The sequence below is a fragment of the Euprymna scolopes genome, chromosome 9, assembly GCF_053919585.1.
Source record: "Euprymna scolopes isolate OS-2025 chromosome 9, ASM5391958v1, whole genome shotgun sequence".
NCBI classification, from domain to species: Eukaryota; Metazoa; Mollusca; class Cephalopoda; order Sepiida; family Sepiolidae; genus Euprymna; species Euprymna scolopes.
In genome coordinates this window covers 71,333,569-71,357,517 of record NC_136490.1, presented here as the reverse complement: position 1 = coordinate 71,357,517, position 23,949 = coordinate 71,333,569, and the positions used below count along the sequence as shown (strand labels likewise).

General features: G+C 31.3%; 1 protein-coding gene and 3 pseudogenes across 2 annotated transcripts in view; all 4 read left to right on the top strand.

Moving 5' to 3' along the window:
- The window catches only part of LOC145284706 (uncharacterized), a 2,222,015-nt gene that overhangs the window by 540,643 nt on the left and 1,657,423 nt on the right, over positions 1-23,949 (top strand). The gene's annotated exons all lie outside the window — the stretch shown is intronic.
- On the top strand, positions 4,271-4,404 carry LOC145285348 (U2 spliceosomal RNA; annotated as a pseudogene).
- Positions 8,173-8,306, top strand: LOC145285347 (U2 spliceosomal RNA; annotated as a pseudogene).
- On the top strand, positions 14,919-15,052 carry LOC145285335 (U2 spliceosomal RNA; annotated as a pseudogene).

Here is a 23,949-nt window from a genome sequence, read left to right as displayed (position 1 = left end):
GGTTGAAAATTGTTCTCTCTCTCTCTCTCACACACACATTCTCAATTTTAGAGATATAATAGATAGATTATGCTAGATATATTTCCATATGTCTGAATACCCTATATACAAATTTTCTAATCTGTAGATCAAATATTTGTTGAATATATAGGTTGAAAATTGTTCTTACTCTCTCTCTCTCTCTCTCTGGCTACCTCACACACACATTCTAACTTTTATAGATATAATAGATAGATTATGCTAGATATATTTCCATATGTGTGAATACCCTATATACAAATTTTCTAATTTGTAGATAAAAAATTTGTAGAGTGCATAGGTTGAGAATTGTTCTCTCTATCTCTCACACACACACATTCTAACTTTTAATGATATAATAGATTATGCTAGATATATTTCGATATTTCTGAATACCCTATATATAAAAATTTGTTGAATGTATAGGTTGAGAACTGTTCTCTCTCTCTCTCTCTCTCTCTCTCTCTCGCTCACACACACACACATTCTCACTTTTATAGATATAATAGAAAGATTATCCTAGATATATTTCTATTTGTATGAATACTCTATATACAAATTTTAAAATCTGTAGATAAAGAATTTGTTGAGTATATGGGTTGAGAATTGTTCTCTCTCTCTCTCTCTCTCTCTCTCTCACACACACACACACATTCTCACTTTTATAGATATAATAGATTATGCTAGATATATTTCCATATGTCTGAATACCCTATATACAAATTTTCAAATCTGTAGATAAAAAATTTGTTGAGTATATAGGTTGAGAATTGTTCTCTCTCTATCACACACATTCTCACTTTTATAGATATAATAGACAGATTATGCCAGATATATTGAAATATGTCTGAATGCCCAATATACAAATTTTGAAATCTGTAGATAAAAAATTTGTTGTATACATAGGTTGACAATTGTCCTCTCTCTCACACACACACACATTCTCACTTTTATACATATAATAGATAGATTATGCTAGATATATTTCTATATGTCTGAACACCCTATATACAAATGTTCAAATCTGTGGATAAAAAATTTGTTGAATGTATAGGTTGAGAATTTTTATCTCTCTCTTTTTCTCTCTCTCTCTCTCGCTATCTCACACACACGCATTCTCACTTTTATAGATAAAATAGATAGATTATGCTAGATATATTTCCATATGTCTGAATACCCTATATACAAAGTTTCAAATCTGTAGATAAAAAATTTGTTGAATATATAGGTTTAGAATTGTTCTCTCTCTCTCTCTCTCTCACACACACATTCTAACTTTTGTAGTTATAATAGATAGATTATGCTAGATATATTTCCATATGTCTGAATACCCTATATACAAATTTTCTAAACTGTAGGTAAAACATTTGTTGAGTATGTAGGTTAAGAATTGTTCTCTCTCTCTCTCACACACACACACACACACAAGTTCTCACTTTTATAGATATAATAGATAGATTATGCTAGATATATTTCTATATGTCTGCCTACCCTATATACAAATTTCCAAATCTGTGCCCAAAAATGTGTGGAATATATAGGTTGAGAATTGTTCTCTCTCTCTCTCTCTCTCACACATATTCTCACTTTTATAGGTTATATAGGTTGAGAATTTTTTGCTCTTTCCATCACTCACATTCACACTTTTATAGATATAATACATAGATTATGCCAGATATATTTACATATGTCTGAATACCCAATATACACATTTTCAAATCTGTAGATAAAAAATTAGTTGAATATATAGGTTGAGAATTGTTCTCTCTCTCTCTTTCTCTCTCTCTCACACACACATTCTCACTTTTATAGATATAATAGATAGATTATGCTAGATATATTTCCATACGTCTGAATACCCTATATCCAAATTTTCTAATATGTAGATAAAAAATTTGTTGAATATATAGGGTGAGAATTTTCCTTCCTCTCTTTCTCTCTCTCTCTTTCTCACACACACACAAGCTGAAAATTGTTCTCTCTCTCTCTCTGACTCTCTCTCTCTCTCTCACACACACACACATGGTCATTTTATAGATATAATAGATAGGTTATGCTAGATATATTTCTATATGTCTGAATACCCTATATACAAATTTTTAAATCTGTAGATAAAAAATTTGTTGAGTATATAGGTTGAGAATTGTTCTTTCTCTCTCTCTCACACACACATTCTCACTTTTATAGATATAATAGATTATGCTAGATATATTTCCAAATATCTGAATACCCTATATACAAATTTTCAAATCTGTAAAGATAGAATTTGTTGAATATATAGGTTGAGAATTGTTCTCTCTCTCTCTCTTTCACACACATTCTCACTTTTATAGATATAATAGATAGATTATGCTAGATATATTTCCTTATGTCTGAATACCCTATATACAAATTATCAAATCTGTAGATACAAAATTTGTTGAGTATATAGGTTGAGAATTGTTCTCTCTCTCTCTCTCTCACTCACTCACTCACTCACTCACTCACAAACACACACACACATTCTACCTTTTATAGATATAATAGATTATGCTAGATATATTTCCATATGTCTGAATACCCTGTATACAAATTTTCAGATCTGTACATAAAAATTAGTTGAATATATAGGTTGAGAATTGTTCTCTCTCTCTCTTCTCTCTCTCTCTTTCACACACATTCTCACTTTTCTAGATATAATAGATAGATTATGCTAGATATATTTCCATATGTCTGAATACCCTATATACAAATTTTATAATCGGTAGATAAAAAATTTGTTGAATATATAGGGTGAGAATTGTACTTACTCTCTCTCTCTCTCTCTCTCTCTCTCTCTCACGCACACATTCTCACTTTTATGGATATAATAGATAGATTATGCTGGATATATTTCCATATGTCTGAATACCCTATATACAAATGGTCAAATCTGTAGATAACAAATTTATTGAATAGATAGGTTGAGAATTGTTCTCTCTCTCTCTCTCGCAACCTTACACACACAACCACACGCAAACATTCTGACTTTTATAGATATAATAGATCGATGATGCTAGATATATTTCCATATGTCTGAATACCCAATATACAAATTTTCAAATCTGTAGGTAAAAAATTTGTTGAATATATAGGTTGAGAATTGTTCTCTCTCTCTCACACACTCACATTCTCACTTTTATAGATATAATGTATAGATTATGCTAGATATATTTCTATATGTCTGAATACCCTATATACAAAGTTTAAAATCCGTAGATAAAAATACGTTGAGTATATAGGTTGAGAATTGTTCTCTCTCTCTCTTACGCACACACACACACACACACACACACACATTTTCACTTTTATAGATATAATAGATAGATTATGCTAGATATATTTCCATATGTCTGAATACCCTATATACAAATTTTCAAATCTGTAGATAAAAAATGTATTGAATATATAGGTTGAGAATTGTTGTCTCTCTCTCTCTCTCTCTCTCTGGCTACCTCACACACACACACATTTTCACTTTTATAGATATAATAGATAGATTATGCTAGATATATTTCCATATGTCTGAATACCCTATATACAAATTTTCAAATCTGTAGATAAAAAATGTATTGAATATATAGGTTGAGAATTGTTGTCTCTCTCTCTCTCTCTCTCTCTCTCTCTCTCTCTGGCTACCTCACACACACACACATTTTCACTTTTATAGATATAATAGATAGATTATGCTAGATATATTTCCATATGTCTGAATACCCTATATACAAACTTTCAAATCTGTAGATAAAAAATTTGTTGAGTATATAGGTTGAGAATTGTTCTCTCTCTCTCACACGAAACTGTGCGCTCGGCTTCTTCCCCCCCTTCCCACCCCAAATGCTTGGGAAACTGTGCACTGTTTTTGTTGGTTTTCAAGCTGCCTCTTCCCCCCCCCCCCACTCACACACAGTTTAACAGTAGTAGGAGGTCAAGAGAAAGAGGGTGAGAGAGAGAGAAGAGTAAGTTGGTGAGAGAGAGAGAAAAGAGAAAGAGGGTGTTGGTTTTATATTTTTATTATCGTCTAATATTTTGAAAGCTGAATTTCTAATAAAATGTGCATCTATAGGAGATAATGCCTGGGAATGTGTTCCCCCCCCCCACAGTTTAACAGTGGTGTGACGTCAAGAGAAAGAGGGTGAGAGAGAGGGAAGAGTAAGTGGGTGAGAGAGAGAAAGAGAGAGAAAAAAAAGAAAGACGGTGTTGGTTTTGTGAAAAAAGTTGTTATTTACAATTGTTCGCATTCTTGGCCTTTTGGTCAAGATCAAAGTGTAGTATCTGTTCTTCAGATGCTGCACTTCTATTTCTTGTTCTCTTTCGGTGGAGGAGAAATCCTCCACGACTGAGACAATTTTTATTTTTGTACCTTTTCTCCACGTTAAAAAAACGACCCTGGTGTCTAACTGTCCCGTGGGGAGGCATAATAAATAGGTACAATTGTTCGCCATTAGTGGATGTTGACGTCACGTCACGTGACATGACTAAGCGTTTTTTTTTTTTAGTATGAATAACATTTTTTGTTTTAATTATAAAGTCTACACTTAATTTTATAGAAAATGATGTATATATAATAGAAAAAAAAAATTACTGGTTTTGTTGGATTCAAGTGGATCCCCCCCCCTCCAGTTTAAGAGATAGCAGGTCACGTGGTAATATACAAAATGGCTAGCGTAAATATAAAGATCGGTTTTTTTATCGACGAATATTTTGAAAGCTGAATTTTTTTTTATTCCTGTACATTTTTTCCTGATATTTTTCGTTAAAACTCTTGTATAAATACTATTTTTAACCAGTTAAATACGTTGGAGACATTGTCATGGAGTTTAATAATCTCTAGAACAAAGCAGAAGAGAAATTACAAAAGTATCGGTAAAACAAAGTGTTTGTTTACATTTGTTTGCCATTACTGGATGTTGACGTCATGTCACGTGACACGTATTGAATAACGTTAAAATGACAGGTTTTTTTGGGGGCCCCCCTAGGAGAAAAACGATCAGTTGACCCCTTTCTACTGGTCCGTTTGACGTGAAATTTCGATATTTGTCATCCGGGTGATCAAGGTGCAATATGATACCAAATTTGTCAACTCTGGTTCCGTCTTTCAAAAGTTTTAGCGTTACAAACAAACATACATACATACATACATACATACATACATACACACCGATTTTTGCCTTTTATATATATTTCCATATGTCTGAATACCCTATATACAAATTTTCTAAACTGTAGGTAAAACATTTGTTGAGTATGTAGGTTAAGAATTGTTCTCTCTCTCTCTCACACACACACACACACACACAAGTTCTCACTTTTATAGATATAATAGATAGATTATGCTAGATATATTTCTATATGTCTGCCTACCCTATATACAAATTTCCAAATCTGTGCCCAAAAATGTGTGGAATATATAGGTTGAGAATTGTTCTCTCTCTCTCTCTCTCTCTCACACATATTCTCACTTTTATAGGTTATATAGGTTGAGAATTTTTTGCTCTTTCCATCACTCACATTCACACTTTTATAGATATAATACATAGATTATGCCAGATATATTTACATATGTCTGAATACCCAATATACACATTTTCAAATCTGTAGATAAAAAATTAGTTGAATATATAGGTTGAGAATTGTTCTCTCTCTCTCTTTCTCTCTCTCTCACACACACATTCTCACTTTTATAGATATAATAGATAGATTATGCTAGATATATTTCCATACGTCTGAATACCCTATATCCAAATTTTCTAATATGTAGATAAAAAATTTGTTGAATATATAGGGTGAGAATTTTCCTTCCTCTCTTTCTCTCTCTCTCTTTCTCACACACACACAAGCTGAAAATTGTTCTCTCTCTCTCTCTGACTCTCTCTCTCTCTCTCACACACACACACATGGTCATTTTATAGATATAATAGATAGGTTATGCTAGATATATTTCTATATGTCTGAATACCCTATATACAAATTTTTAAATCTGTAGATAAAAAATTTGTTGAGTATATAGGTTGAGAATTGTTCTTTCTCTCTCTCTCACACACACATTCTCACTTTTATAGATATAATAGATTATGCTAGATATATTTCCAAATGTCTGAATACCCTATATACAAATTTTCAAATCTGTAAAGATAGAATTTGTTGAATATATAGGTTGAGAATTGTTTTCTCTCTCTCTCTTTCACACACATTCTCACTTTTATAGATATAATAGATAGATTATGCTAGATATATTTCCTTATGTCTGAATACCCTATATACAAATTATCAAATCTGTAGATACAAAATTTGTTGAGTATATAGGTTGAGAATTGTTCTCTCTCTCTCTCTCTCACTCACTCACTCACTCACTCACTCACAAACACACACACACATTCTACCTTTTATAGATATAATAGATTATGCTAGATATATTTCCATATGTCTGAATACCCTGTATACAAATTTTCAGATCTGTACATAAAAATTAGTTGAATATATAGGTTGAGAATTGTTCTCTCTCTCTCTTCTCTCTCTCTCTTTCACACACATTCTCACTTTTCTAGATATAATAGATAGATTATGCTAGATATATTTCCATATGTCTGAATACCCTATATACAAATTTTATAATCGGTAGATAAAAAATTTGTTGAATATATAGGGTGAGAATTGTACTTACTCTCTCTCTCTCTCTCTCTCTCTCTCTCTCTCTCTCACGCACATATTCTCACTTTTATGGATATAATAGATAGATTATGCTGGATATATTTCCATATGTCTGAATACCCTATATACAAATGGTCAAATCTGTAGATAACAAATTTATTGAATAGATAGGTTGAGAATTGTTCTCTCTCTCTCTCTCGCAACCTTACACACACAACCACACGCAAACATTCTGACTTTTATAGATATAATAGATCGATGATGCTAGATATATTTCCATATGTCTGAATACCCAATATACAAATTTTCAAATCTGTAGGTAAAAAATTTGTTGAATATATAGGTTGAGAATTGTTCTCTCTCTCTCACACACTCACATTCTCACTTTTATAGATATAATGTATAGATTATGCTAGATATATTTCTATATGTCTGAATACCCTATATACAAAGTTTAAAATCCGTAGATAAAAATACGTTGAGTATATAGGTTGAGAATTGTTCTCTCTCTCTCTTACGCACACACACACACACACACACACACATTTTCACTTTTATAGATATAATAGATAGATTATGCTAGATATATTTCCATATGTCTGAATACCCTATATACAAATTTTCAAATCTGTAGATAAAAAATGTATTGAATATATAGGTTGAGAATTGTTGTCTCTCTCTCTCTCTCTCTCTCTGGCTACCTCACACACACACACATTTTCACTTTTATAGATATAATAGATAGATTATGCTAGATATATTTCCATATGTCTGAATACCCTATATACAAATTTTCAAATCTGTAGATAAAAAATGTATTGAATATATAGGTTGAGAATTGTTGTCTCTCTCTCTCTCTCTCTCTCTCTCTCTCTCTCTCTCTCTGGCTACCTCACACACACACACATTTTCACTTTTATAGATATAATAGATAGATTATGCTAGATATATTTCCATATGTCTGAATACCCTATATACAAACTTTCAAATCTGTAGATAAAAAATTTGTTGAGTATATAGGTTGAGAATTGTTCTCTCTCTCTCACACGAAACTGTGCGCTCGGCTTCTTCCCCCCCTTCCCACCCCAAATGCTTGGGAAACTGTGCACTGTTTTTGTTGGTTTTCAAGCTGCCTCTTCCCCCCCCCCACTCACACACAGTTTAACAGTAGTAGGAGGTCAAGAGAAAGAGGGTGAGAGAGAGAGAAGAGTAAGTTGGTGAGAGAGAGAGAAAAGAGAAAGAGGGTGTTGGTTTTATATTTTTATTATCGTCTAATATTTTGAAAGCTGAATTTCTAATAAAATGTGCATCTATAGGAGATAATGCCTGGGAATGTGTTCCCCCCCCCCCACAGTTTAACAGTGGTGTGACGTCAAGAGAAAGAGGGTGAGAGAGAGGGAAGAGTAAGTGGGTGAGAGAGAGAAAGAGAGAGAAAAAAAAGAAAGACGGTGTTGGTTTTGTGAAAAAAGTTGTTATTTACAATTGTTCGCATTCTTGGCCTTTTGGTCAAGATCAAAGTGTAGTATCTGTTCTTCAGATGCTGCACTTCTATTTCTTGTTCTCTTTCGGTGGAGGAGAAATCCTCCACGACTGAGACAATTTTTATTTTTGTACCTTTTCTCCACGTTAAAAAAACGACCCTGGTGTCTAACTGTCCCGTGGGGAGGCATAATAAATAGGTACAATTGTTCGCCATTAGTGGATGTTGACGTCACGTCACGTGACATGACTAAGCGTTTTTTTTTTTTAGTATGAATAACATTTTTTGTTTTAATTATAAAGTCTACACTTAATTTTATAGAAAATGATGTATATATAATAGAAAAAAAAAATTACTGGTTTTGTTGGATTCAAGTGGATCCCCCCCCCCCTCCAGTTTAAGAGATAGCAGGTCACGTGGTAATATACAAAATGGCTAGCGTAAATATAAAGATCGGTTTTTTTATCGACGAATATTTTGAAAGCTGAATTTTTTTTTATTCCTGTACATTTTTTCCTGATATTTTTCGTTAAAACTCTTGTATAAATACTATTTTTAACCAGTTAAATACGTTGGAGACATTGTCATGGAGTTTAATAATCTCTAGAACAAAGCAGAAGAGAAATTACAAAAGTATCGGTAAAACAAAGTGTTTGTTTACATTTGTTTGCCATTACTGGATGTTGACGTCATGTCACGTGACACGTATTGAATAACGTTAAAATGACAGGTTTTTTGGGGGGCCCCCCTAGGAGAAAAACGATCAGTTGACCCCTTTCTACTGGTCCGTTTGACGTGAAATTTCGATATTTGTCATCCGGGTGATCAAGGTGCAATATGATACCAAATTTGTCAACTCTGGTTCCGTCTTTCAAAAGTTTTAGCGTTACAAACAAACATACATACATACATACATACATACATACACACCGATTTTTGCCTTTTATATATATAGACTAGCAGGGCTACCCGGCGTTGCTCGGGACCGTATAAACAATGAAAAAACAAAAGCAGATATTGAACATATGTTTGATTCTTAGGGGAGAAGAATCTTTCATCTCTATGTATTATTTGTTTTATCTACCCTAGGACTGATATTGTTCATGTTTTATCCCTAGCATAGGTAATTTACAGCATGTATATGAAATTGTTTTACCTTAGGGAGAAGAGAACAGGTAATATACAACATAATGTGTCTATATTACATCCCTGGCAACGCCTAGAAACCAGCTAGAACATGTATTTCAGTCAATCTTTATTATATCCTGGGCTATGCCGGGAAACCAGCTAATCTCTTTTTAGTGACTTGACCACCAAAATACCTCCCTAAGTGTGTCCTTTCTTTTGAACTTATTAGATATAGGTATCTAGAAATGTGTGTGAAATTTTGTTGAATGCATTGTTCACTATGATTTTCTTATTGTTCTACACAATATCAACTGTAGCGAAATAACACAGTAAACTTAGTGTAGTGTTAGAATAAAGAGCAAAGGAAAAAATTAGAATCATATTTTGTAATTGCAAATCTAAATTTGCTAGCATGTACCAGTATTTGCCAGGTTGTGGAAATTTGGAACTTATAACATATGTAGTGGCCTTTTCCTAGATACCTATTGCTAAAAATTATACTTTCATTTTGTTAGAAAAATCTCTCTTCAGATGCCCTGCATCATTCAAAATAAAAACAAATATTTTTATAATTGTTTCAGTATATTGCTACACAATGTGAAAGTTTTTAACGTTTGTAAAAAAAATCATGAATGTGCTTATATTGCAAAAAAGAAAATATCAGTGCACAGTATTGAAAGTGTTTGAGATTCAAAAGTCTGTAACATTTCTACTAACTTCATAAGATGTCATGTGAGAAACTGAATTGAATATCAAGACATTATCTGAAGCGTTTTTATTTTGGTGTAACATATGTGTTTACAGTGAACCTTAACTTTTAATAAACAGAAAATATCAGTGCACAGTATTGAAAGTGTTTGAGATTCAAAAGTCTGTAACATTTCTACTAACTTCATAAGATGTCATGTGAGAAACTGAATTGAATATCAAGACATTATCTGAAGCGTTTTTATTTTGGTGTAACATATGTGTTTACAGTGAACCTTAACTTTTAATAAACAGATTGGTATGCAATGACATAGGCTAAGAATCTTTAAAATATATATAAATTGGAAAAATGTGTGAACAAATGAAAAAAAAATGATCCGCTCCACTTGATGACATCAAGCACAGTAATATTTTAGTGAAGAAAATATGAAATTGATGTTCAGTGATTAGTTTGGATGAATGAGAAAATGTAATTGTTTGATGCATAAAAATAACTCAGTTGCTGTATTTGATATTAAGCAGCAAAATATAGTGATTTGAATATTTGGGAAAACATCAAACCAGATTATGTAAAAAGAAAAAAAAAAGATGAAATTAGAAAATATATATTTTATGTTTATGAGTTCTGCCAATCAAAATTTTGTGGCAGAAATTGGGTGATTACCATGCAATTTTATTTTGGTAAAATTCTTAAATTATTAGAATGTTTATTATAATTTCTAATTAGTGACTTGTTATAATCAAAATCCGCCCTAAAGAGTGTCCTTTCTTTTATTAGGTATCAGAGTAGGTATCAAGATTTCTACTTCTATACAAATGTGATATTTCAGATCTGTACATAAAAAATTTGTTGAATATATAGGTTGAGAATTGTTCTGTGTCGCTCTCTCTCACACACACACGCATTCTCACTTTTATAGATATAATAGATAGATTACTCTAGATATATTTCCATATGTCTGAATACCCTATATACAAATTTTCAAATCTGTAGATAAAAAAATTTGTTGAGTATATAGGTTGAAAATTGTTCTCTCTCTCTCACACACACATTCTCAATTTTAGAGATATAATAGATAGATTATGCTAGATATATTTCCATATGTCTGAATACCCTATATACAAATTTTCTAATCTGTAGATCAAATATTTGTTGAATATATAGGTTGAAAATTGTTCGTACTCTCTCTCTCTCTCTCTCTCTGGCTACCTCACACACACATTCTAACTTTTATAGATATAATAGATAGATTATGCTAGATATATTTCCATATGTGTGAATACCCTATATACAAATTTTCTAATTTGTAGATAAAAAATTTGTAGAGTGCATAGGTTGAGAATTGTTCTCTCTATCTCTCACACACACACATTCTAACTTTTAAAGATATAATAGATTATGCTAGATATATTTCGATATTTCTGAATACCCTATATATAAAAATTTGTTGAATGTATAGGTTGAGAACTGTTCTCTCTCTCTCTCTCTCTCTCTCGCTCACACACACACACATTCTCACTTTTATAGATATAATAGAAAGATTATCCTAGATATATTTCTATTTGTATGAATACTCTATATACAAATTTTAAAATCTGTAGATAAAGAATTTGTTGAGTATATGGGTTGAGAATTGTTCTCTCTCTCTCTCTCTCTCTCACACACACACACACATTCTCACTTTTATAGATATAATAGATTATGCTAGATATATTTCCATATGTCTGAATACCCTATATACAAATTTTCAAATCTGTAGATAAAAAATTTGTTGAGTATATAGGTTGAGAATTGTTCTCTCTCTCTCTATCACACACATTCTCACTTTTATAGATATAATAGACAGATTATGCCAGATATATTAAAATATGTCTGAATGCCCAATATACAAATTTTGAAATCTGTAGATAAAAAATTTGTTGTATACATAGGTTGACAATTGTCCTCTCTCTCACACACACACACATTCTCACTTTTATACATATAATAGATAGATTATGCTAGATATATTTCTATATGTCTGAACACCCTATATACAAATGTTCAAATCTGTGGATAAAAAATTTGTTGAATGTATAGGTTGAGAATTTTTATCTCTCTCTTTTTCTCTCTCTCTCTCTCGCTATCTCACACACACGTATTCTCACTTTTATAGATAAAATAGATAGATTATGCTAGATATATTTCCATATGTCTGAATACCCTATATACAAAGTTTCAAATCTGTAGATAAAATATTTGTTGAATATATAGGTTTAGAATTGTTCTCTCTCTCTCTCACACACACATTCTAACTTTTGTAGTTATAATAGATAGATTATGCTAGATATATTTCCATATGTCTGAATACCCTATATACAAATTTTCTAAACTGTAGGTAAAACATTTGTTGAGTATGTAGGTTAAGAATTGTTCTCTCTCTCTCTCACACACACACACACACAAGTTCTCACTTTTATAGATATAATAGATAGATTATGCTAGATATATTTCTATATGTCTGCCTACCCTATATACAAATTTCCAAATCTGTGCCCAAAAATGTGTGGAATATATAGGTTGAGAATTGTTCTCTCTCTCTCTCTCACACATATTCTCACTTTTATAGGTTATATAGGTTGAGAATTTTTTGCTCTTTCCATCACTCACATTCACACTTTTATAGATATAATACATAGATTATGCCAGATATATTTACATATGTCTGAATACCCAATATACACATTTTCAAATCTGTAGATAAAAAATTAGTTGAATATATAGGTTGAGAATTGTTCTCTCTCTCTCTCTTTCTCTCTCTCTCACACACACATTCTCACTTTTATAGATATAATAGATAGATTATGCTAGATATATTTCCATACGTCTGAATACCCTATATCCAAATTTTCTAATATGTAGATAAAAAATTTGTTGAATATATAGGGTGAGAATTTTCCTTCCTCTCTTTCTCTCTCTCTCTTTCTCACACACACACAAGCTGAAAATTGTTCTCTCTCTCTCTCTGACTCTCTCTCTCTCTCTCACACACACACACATGGTCATTTTATAGATATAATAGATAGGTTATGCTAGATATATTTCTATATGTCTGAATACCCTATATACAAATTTTTAAATCTGTAGATAAAAAATTTGTTGAGTATATAGGTTGAGAATTGTTCTTTCTCTCTCTCTCACACACACATTCTCACTTTTATAGATATAATAGATTATGCTAGATATATTTCCAAATGTCTGAATACCCTATATACAAATTTTCAAATCTGTAAAGATAGAATTTGTTGAATATATAGGTTGAGAATTGTTCTCTCTCTCTCTCTTTCACACACATTCTCACTTTTATAGATAAAATAGATAGATTATGCTAGATATATTTCCTTATGTCTGAATACCCTATATACAAATTATCAAATCTGTAGATACAAAATTTGTTGAGTATATAGGTTGAGAATTGTTCTCTCTCTCTCTCTCTCACTCACTCACTCACTCACTCACTCACACACACACACACACATTCTACCTTTTATAGATATAATAGATTATGCTAGATATATTTCCATATGTCTGAATACCCTGTATACAAATTTTCAGATCTGTACATAAAAATTAGTTGAATATATAGGTTGAGAATTGTTCTCTCTCTCTCTCTTCTCTCTCTCTCTTTCACACACATTCTCACTTTTCTAGATATAATAGATAGATTATGCTAGATATATTTCCATATGTCTGAATACCCTATATACAAATTTTCTAATCGGTAGATAAAAAATTTGTTGAATATATAGGGTGAGAATTGTACTTACTCTCTCTCTCTCTCTCTCTCTCTCACGCACACATTCTCACTTTTATGGATATAATAGATAGATTATGCTGGATATATTTCCATATGTCTGAATACCCTATATACAAATGGTCAAATCTGTAGATAACAAATTTATTGAATAGATAGGTTGAGAATTGTTCTCTCTCTCTCTCTCTCTCGCAACCTTACACACACAACCACACGCAAACATTCTGACTTTTATAGATATAATAGATCGATTATGCTAGATATATTTCCATATGTCTGAATACCCAATATACAAATTTTCAAATTTGTAGGTATAAAATTTGTTGAATATATGGGTTGAGAATTGTTCTCTCTCTCTCACACACTCACATTCTCACTTTTATAGATATAATGTATAGATTATGCTAGATATATTTCTATATGTCTGAATACCCTATATACAAAGTTTAAAATCCGTAGATAAAAATACGTTGAGTATATAGGTTGAGAATTGTTCTCTCTCTCTCTTACGCACACACACACACACACACACACACACACACACATTTTCACTTTTATAGATATAATAGATAGATTATGCTAGATATATTTCCATATGTCTGAATACCCTATATACAAACTTTCAAATCTGTAGATAAAAAATTTGTTGAGTATATAGGTTGAGAATTGTTCTCTCTCTCTCACACGAAACTGTGCGCTCGGCTTCTTCCCCCCCTTCCCACCCCAAATGCTTGGGAAACTGTGCACTGTTTTTGTTGGTTTTCAAGCTGCCTCTTCCCCCCCCCACACACACACAGTTTAACAGTAGTAGGAGGTCAAGAGAAAGAGGGTGAGAGAGAGAGAAGAGTAAGTTGGTGAGAGAGAGAGAAAAGAGAAAGAGGGTGTTGGTTTTATATTTTTATTATCGTCTAATATTTTGAAAGCTGAATTTCTAATAAAATGTGCATCTATAGGAGATAATGCCTGGGAATGTGTTCCCCCCCCCACAGTTTAACAGTGGTGTGACGTCAAGAGAAAGAGGGTGAGAGAGAGGGAAGAGTAAGTGGGTGAGAGAGAGAAAGAGAGAGAGAAAAAAAGAAAGACGGTGTTGGTTTTGTGAAAAAAGTTGTTATTTACAATTGTTCGCATTCTTGGCCTTTTGGTCAAGATCAAAGTGTAGTATCTGTTCTTCAGATGCTGCACTTCTATTTCTTGTTCTCTTTCGGTGGAGGAGAAATCCTCCACGACTGAGACAATTTTTATTTTTGTACCTTTTCTCCACGTTAAAAAACGACCCTGGTGTCTAACTCTGTCCCGTGGGGAGGCATAGTAAATAGGTACAATTGTTCGCCAATAGTGGATGTTGACGTCACGTCACGTGACATGACTAAGAGTTTTTTTTTTTAGTATGAATAACATTTTTTGTTTTAATTATAAAGTCTACACTTAATTTTATAGAAAATGATGTATATATAATAGAAAAAAAAAATTACTGGTTTTGTTGGATTCAAGTGGATCCCCCCCTCCAGTTTAAGAGATAGCAGGTCACGTGGTAATATACAAAATGGCTAGCGTAAATATAAAGATCGGTTTTTTTATCGACGAATATTTTGAAAGCTGAATTTTTTTTTATTCCTGTACATTTTTTCCTGATATTTTTCGTTAAAACTCTTGTATAAATACTATTTTTAACCAGTTAAATACGTTGGAGACATTGTCATGGAGTTTAATAATCTCTAGAACAAAGCAGAAGAGAAATTACAAAAGTATCGGTAAAACAAAGTGTTTGTTTACATTTGTTCGCCATTACTGGATGTTGACGTCACGTCACGTGACATGACTAAGCGTTTTTGGATTATGTAATATTAACATTAAAATGACAGGTTTTTTTGGGGGCCCCCCTAGGAGAGAAATGATCAGTTCACCCCCTTTTAATGGTCCGTTTGGTGTGGAATTTCGATATTTGTCATGCGGGTGATCAAGGTTCAATATGATACATAATTTGTCAACTTTGGTTGTGTCTGTCAAAAGTTTGAGCTGACGTCACGTCACGTGACACGTATTGAATAACGTTAAAATGACAGGTTTTTTTGGGGGCCCCCCTAGGAGAAAAACGATCAGTTGACCCCTTTCTACTGGTCCGTTTGACGTGAAATTTCGATATTTGTCATCCGGGTGATCAAGGTGCAATATGATACCAAATTTGTCAACTCTGGTTCCGTCTTTCAAAAGTTTTAGCGTTACAAACAAACATACATACATACATACATACATACATACACACCGATTTTTGCCTTTTATATATATAGAAGAAGAAGAATATAATGACAGGTTTTTTGGGCCCCCCCTCGAAGATAACTGATCAGTTGACCAACTTCTAGTGGTCCGTTTGACGTGAAATTTCGATATTTGTCATCCGGGTGATGGGGCTTCGATATGATACCAAATTTGTCAAGTTTGGTTCCGTCTTTCAAAAGTTTTAGCGTTACAAACAAACATACATACATACACACAGACGTTTGGCTTTTATATATATAGATAGATGATAGGTTATGAAAAGGAAGGGTTGTAAAGAGATAGCTTCGAATTTAGGGGTATCAAAACCAAAGCAAAATATGATGAAAATAAAATTAAAATAGATAAACCCCATAATTTATTATACCACACCTGTTCACACTGAAACACTTATCACAATATTCTGTGGATCTATATTACAAAACCTTGTTAACCTTTGTCACATATTTCCATTCTATGGAGGTCAGGTGCGAACGAACACCTAATAATTTTATTATACCATATTTCTTCAAACTGAAGCATAATTATCAAAGTATGCTTACGCAGATAGATATGAAAAGCCTTTATTAAAGTTTGTACCTATTTCCATTCTATGGAGACCAGGCGCGAACGCAGACCCCACAATTTTATTATACCATCCCTATCTAAGTTAAAACATACTTATCAAAGTATTCTTATGTACATCTATATCAAAAACACTTATAAACGTTTTTTTAATTTTTAATTTTTTTTATTTCCATACTTTGTGGTCCAGGCGCGAACGCAGACCCCACAATTTTAATGAACCACGGTTCTGCCAGATCAAACATACCTATTCCTGTGTCTCGATACATTCTCTATCATTATATGTAATCAGTTTTTTAAAATAGTCAACCATATAGAAGCCTATTCGTGCCCCCCCCACACAGACATTCAGCTTTATATATATATATATATATATATATATATATATATATATATATATATATATATGAGTCACACGCATTGAACATCAACGATATGTACTCTGCATTTTATTTATCTGAGTGATGATGAAACGGTATATATATATATATATATATATATATATATATTTATCTGAGTGATGATGAAACGGTATATATATATATATATATATATATATATATATATATATATATATATATATATATATATATATATACCGTTTCATCATCATCTGAGTGATGATGAAACGGTATATATATATATATATATATATATATATATATATATATATATATATATATATACCGTTTCATCATCATCTGAGTGATGATGAAACGGTATATATATATATATATATATATATATATATATATATATATATATATATATATACCGTTTCATCATCACTCAGATAAATAAAATGCAGAGTACATATTGTTGATGTTCAATGCGTGTGACTCATCAGAAGGGAAGGCCAAAATAGTTTCCAAACCATCAGAAAATTTTAAAAGTAAAAATGAAAGTGAGTCTTTTGTTATTCAATTAATACATAGTCTGCTTGATCATGAATGTCTGACTATATATATATATATATATATATATATATATATATATATATATATATATATATATATATATATATTAGTGTTGGGACGATTAATCGGAATTGGGAATCGAAAAATCAACAAAACTGGGGGTGTCGGAATCGAAAAAATTGGTGCTTATTTTCCGATGTCAAAACGATTCGTTTAATTTTTTTTTTCTTGATTTTGTTTAAAGCAACATCTTCCATTGCTGGTAATAATGATAAAATCATAAATATTTATTGATTTTATAACATCAGCAAATCTAAAATCTATAGCTCATCCTCCACAAGTGTATTTTTATGTTTATAAAAATAACTGTATATTTAACATGTGTGTGTGTGTTTTTTTTTTTTTACAGAAATCGAGAAAAATAACAACTCTATAGTTAAATATTTAGAGATCTATAAAGAATCGGAATCGGGAATTTATTATGGAATCGGTTATTGTGTCGGAACCAGGAAAATATTGGAATCGCCACATCACTAATATAATATATATATATATATATATATATATATATATATATATATATATATATATATGTATGTATATATATATATACATAGAGAGAGAGAGAGAGAGATAGATAGTAAATTCCAATTCACAATTTTTGAAAACACATGTTCTTTTATTTCCTCATGAGAGTATATGTTATAGATCTCTTTCGTTAGCAATCTTCAACAAGTATGTTATAACTATATTTTTTAATGTAGCAATCTCATTAGACAATTCTATGGAGAAAAACATATTCAAACACAAGCTGTACGTCCTAAAAAGTCAAAATCATACCTCTGATGCCGAGGGTGTAATTCTCGTTATTGCACATAAAATAAAAAGATGAACACCTATTTCTACTGTTTTTTGAAATTTACTCACGAAACAAATCAGTGACATATACTCTTATGAGAAAATTAAAGAACATATGTTTTCAGAAATTGGGAATTGAACTTAAAAATTATGTATATGTATGTGCTCTGAATATCATTGAGCATCAAACAAATACAGTATATTTCATATTGTACTATTTATATTATATTATTGTCTCTCCTGATGTAATCTAAAAACATTATGCTTTGAATATGTCAAGATTATGGGAGGTGTAGCAGCATAGAAATTATGCTGTTGTTGTTACTTATATTTTATTTTGATATTTCGAGCGGTGTTCTGCTCTTAGTCACAAAATCTAGTGAAATAAACTAAATAAAGTTATATATATATATATATATATATATATATATATATATATATATATATATATATATATATATGGAGTAATCATGTTAACAAACTAGTTCTTGTTAGATCACCAAAGTTAACAAGACGTTGAGGCTGGTTAGTGCCAGATAATTGACCATTAGAGAATGCTAGCTGCTGTAATGTACATAGAGCAGGAGACAAATATGAATTTGATGCGCTCTAAAACTTTAGTCAGTCGATGGGATATGGAATCCTATCAAAACTGAATACCACAGCTAGTATTATTGAATCTAAGAGATATATAATGATAATAATAGCTTATTCACAAATATTTCATTACACTATTGAGGAGGAACATAAAAATGACACGTTTGGATCAAGGAATATAACTTTAATTGAAGGTATGTAACTTTCCCTTCTCCAAACAAATTCAAAGTATTTATGAAAATTATTAAGTAGATTATCAGCATCTATGTATCTTTAACAATGTCAACAATATGGTTGAAAGTATTTAATAATAAAAAATAATTCATTAAGAGCTGAAATTTTATGTTATAATATAATTAAAAAAAAATGAAAATAGGTAATCCATATCAATGTTTATTTTTTGCGTATCAGTTAGAAAAAATGTTCCAAGAAAATAAAAGACTTTCCCTCTTCTACAAGATGTATTATAAAGTACTAATCAAGGAATAATTCAATTGTGATAATCTTTCCCAGTTTTTGTCTCTTGTATGCCGAAAGAGCTATAAATGCTTTCTTCTAAGACAAAGAGTGATAACAATGCCCCCAAACGCAGCAGATTCTGTTGATAGTTCAGCACATTGTATGGTGAGTAATTTTTACCCTCGGCTTGTTTGATTTTCAAATCTGAAAACAAAAGCCAGCGAGACACAAACTGAACTGACGACGATTATTTGTTTTCATAAAAGACTAATTCAGCAAATGAATCTCAGTTATGAAAAAGGAAAGGAAAATTAACCAAATATGGCGCATGTGCGGCTTGAAAACATTTAATTATTTTTCTAAACCAATTAGCAAAGAAAGAAAATATTTCCTGATGAATATGGCCAACATTAATGAAAGAAGCCAACTGTATTCTACCAGCCTTTTTAATCTTCTTAGGACATTATCAATTTCACAACAATCTGATATTTTTATCCTTTTTGTTGGTTGTTGGAGAAGGGATAGTTTCTTTATTGCGATGTTTAGATTACAAAATGTCATATAGCTGTGCAGCTGTCAGTCTTCCCTTCCTGTTTGTCATGAATTTCTTATTCTGCCAACTTATTTATCATTCTCCAGATGCAACAGATAAACAGGTGATGGCAATTAAAATGTATAATTGCTCATAACGACCCAGTTTACAAATCAAACTGCGTGGTTAAAACCATTACTTACTCCAATGTTGAGTTTAACCGAAAAGAAAAACCAAAAATATTTATCCACATTATAATATTGTATATACTTTCTTATTAAGTGAATCGATTTATCACGCATGTAAAGCATCATATATATGTATCTAGGATATAAAGTTATCCTGCTAGATTTTCGACCTCAGATTTAATCTGTCTGACATTGATACTTGATTCGAACTAACTTATTTTTTTTGTTTTACCTTCCACTATGTTATTTTCAAAAATATATTTTATTTCACTTCAATTTTCTTTATTCAAAAATAGTTATTACAGTTAAGAAAACTGTTAGAGTAAACTCATTTTGCCTTATTCACTGAAATAGGTTTAAGGTGAGTTATAATGTGAAATTATATTGAGTTCTTAAGAATATATATATATATATATATATATATATATATATATATATATATATATATATATATATATATATATATATACTAGCTGTTCTGCCCGGCTTTGCTCGGGTCCTATGTACCGTTCATAACTTTATGTGCATATTTATATATTAAAAAGTGTGAATATGTACGGTAATGCCTTTCTATATGATAGGCTTTTTTAACTACTATACAGAAAAGTTAGTAGAGACCGCAGACGTCAATTTTTTTTAAACTTTGACCCATATTTTGACCCCTTAACATTCATTGTTTTGGGCTCAAATTAAATTAAAATGTTTGACCCATGTCAAGTAACCTACATCTAAAATTTCAAGTGTTTAGACCCAAAATTAGTGGAGGAGTTTGGTAGAGTCTGCAAAGGTCAACTCTGTAAACTTTTACCTCTTGCCAGCCAAATTTTCGCCCAAAAACTGATTAAAAAGCTTGCTGCATGTCTGAATACCCTTTATGTAAAATTTAAAATGTTTAGACCCAAAATTGGCTTAATAGTTTGCTAGAGACCGCAAAGGTAAAATCTTTTGAACTTTGACCCCTTGGAAGCTAAATTTTCAGAAAAACACGATTAAAAAACTTGCCTTATGTCTGAATACACTTTATGTAAAATTTCAACTGTTTAGACCAGAAATTGGCTAAGTAATTTGGTAGACACCGCAAAGATCATGTTTTTTTAAACTTTGACCCCAATTATAACCTCTTAACCTTTATTATTTTTGGCTCAAATCAAATTATAAAGTTAGATCTATGTCCAGGTAACTTATATCTAACATTTCAAGTGTTTAGACCCAAAATTGGCGAAGGAGTTTGGTAGAGTTCTCAAAGGTCAAATCGTTGAACTTTGACTCATTAACAGCCAAATTTCTGGCCGAGAACGGATTACAAAGATTTTCCCAAATCTCAATACTCCTTATGTCAAATCTCGAGTTTGTAGATCGAAAATTGACAGAGTTATTCGGTAGGGAAGTGTACACAGACAGACAGACAGAAAAACAGACAGACAGACACACACACATTTTCACTTTTATAGATATATAGATATACTAGCATTTCAGCCCGGCGTGGCCTGGGTGTTTGGATGTGTCTGTTGAGCAAAAAAAAAAAAAAAAAATGGAAGTAGGAAGGCAGGCTCGAACCCGTACCGCGAAGAGGAAAAGAACGGGGAAAAAACCTGATGTCTTTACTGTTACGATCACCGCCAAACCGGAAGTGACTTATGTTTAAATTCAGACTAGACAATCGAAAGGAGAGGATGATTTTCGAAAATATCGGCGAAAAAGCGCCCCCCCCCGTAGAAAAGTGCCCTGTTTAGGGTGAAGAAATTAATGTTTGTAGCCAATTTTTCGATATTTGTCGTCTAAAAGATCGAACTTCAAAACGATATTGATGTTGTGAAAATCCGTCGTCTTTGTCGAAAGTTTTAGGCAGACATGCAAACATACATCCGTACATACATACATTTATATATTGGTAAGTAAAAATTTTCGACCCAAACCGATGAAAAAGATTGCCCTATCTCTGAATACCCTTTATGTAAAATTTCAAATGTTTAGACTAAAAATTGTCTGATTACAAATATTTTCCCAAATCTCAGTACCCTGTATATCAAATTTTGAGTCTGTAGACTAAAAATTGACAGAGTTATTGCGTAGGCAAATGTACACAGACACACACACAGACACGTTTACTTTTATATATATAATAGATTAATTAAATGATTTTTTTACCACCAAACTCTTTCTTAATGGTTATTCCTTATTGAGCAAGAGGTCTGGTGGAGACCTACAATCTAAATAGCAAAGGGAACAGGGGTACTTTGGATAAACACCCTCTTAATAAAAAAGAAAATTCCTTATTTTCAAATCATATGAATTTCTTGAGCATGGTATTTCATTTTCTGCCAGAAGAATTTTGATGTTAGCATATTCTTCTTTAATTTTGCTAGAATATCTTTTTTGGGATTGAGCGATATCTGTTTCCATCATGAAGTAAAACATATCTGGAGCTTCGTTTGAGAATCGTCAATAAAGACTTAATTCACTTGGATCATTTTTAAGCATTAAAGAATAGTTTAATGTCAATTATTAAACGAACTTTTAAAAACGTATTATTTCATAAAATAATTTGATTACAAAATTAACATGTTAAAATTACTTTCTATTTCTTCGTAAACATGTTAGTTTTTTTCTTTTATGCCAAATCACACTTATTAATACAGCTTGTATTAAATAAAGCGAGAACATATGTTGTTAAGATGTGTCTATTCAATCTGAATGATTAGTGATAGAAATAGAATTTTAAACTGAACAGTGGCAGACACACTGACGAATATTCTTATAAAGATGAGTGAATATACCTAAAAATAAAATAATAGTAGCAACACAAGTGATGAATTCAGTAGAAGATTAAATCTGTACCGTATAGTCCTTGCAGGAAAGGAGACTTTGATAGTATGGCCACATTGACAGAATCAATGAGAGGTTTTGAGTTAATAAATGTAGAATAAATGAGGACGGATTGAACTGCAGAGACGGGGGGGGGTCGAGAAGGACGAAGACGAATGTGAGAGGAAAGAGGAGGTGATGGAAAATGTATGGAAAAATGAAACAATATGACATAGTAAAAATGAAAAAAAGTACTATTTTATAGGAAACGAAATTGTAAAAAATAAACTGAAATTAAAAACGATACCTTAAAGAGACCAAATAAAAAATGATGAAGATAGTATTTTTATTTTACTGAATACGGTAAAAAAATAATTGTGTGGCCCTTTAAAGGATTTTAAGTATATTATAAAAAAAAACAGATAAAGTAAAAATTGTAGGCCTATAGAGATTGAATAACACATAAAAATGATAAACTGATATTTTAAAAAGAACTAATAGAATGACATAAATCTAATAAAAGATGGCATTTTTACAGAACTGCATAATATGGTAAAAAATTGTTTAAATGTTCGTCTTAAATAAATAATATCTTTTGTGCAAAGAATGAAAAATATTTTCTGTAGATAGAATTATAAATACAATTGATAATGACAGTAGTAATTAAATTTTCTTTGAAATAAGATCTTTGAAATGGCAAAGAAAAAGGTTTCTTTGCCCATTGTTGACAAATCCATCCATTATTGGTTAATGTAGTTTTTATGTGCCGAGCGTCTGGATTTATAAAAGCAAATTCATTCTTAACGAATGCAGATTAAATTTTTAATAAAACACTATCTGATGCCAAACGAAATGTCTCTTCACCTGTGAAACTAGGCTGCCATCTTTAATTAAATTTCTGAATTGTTTTCAGATTAAACTTTCATCTTCACTGAAAACTCAATATTTTTATGGCAAA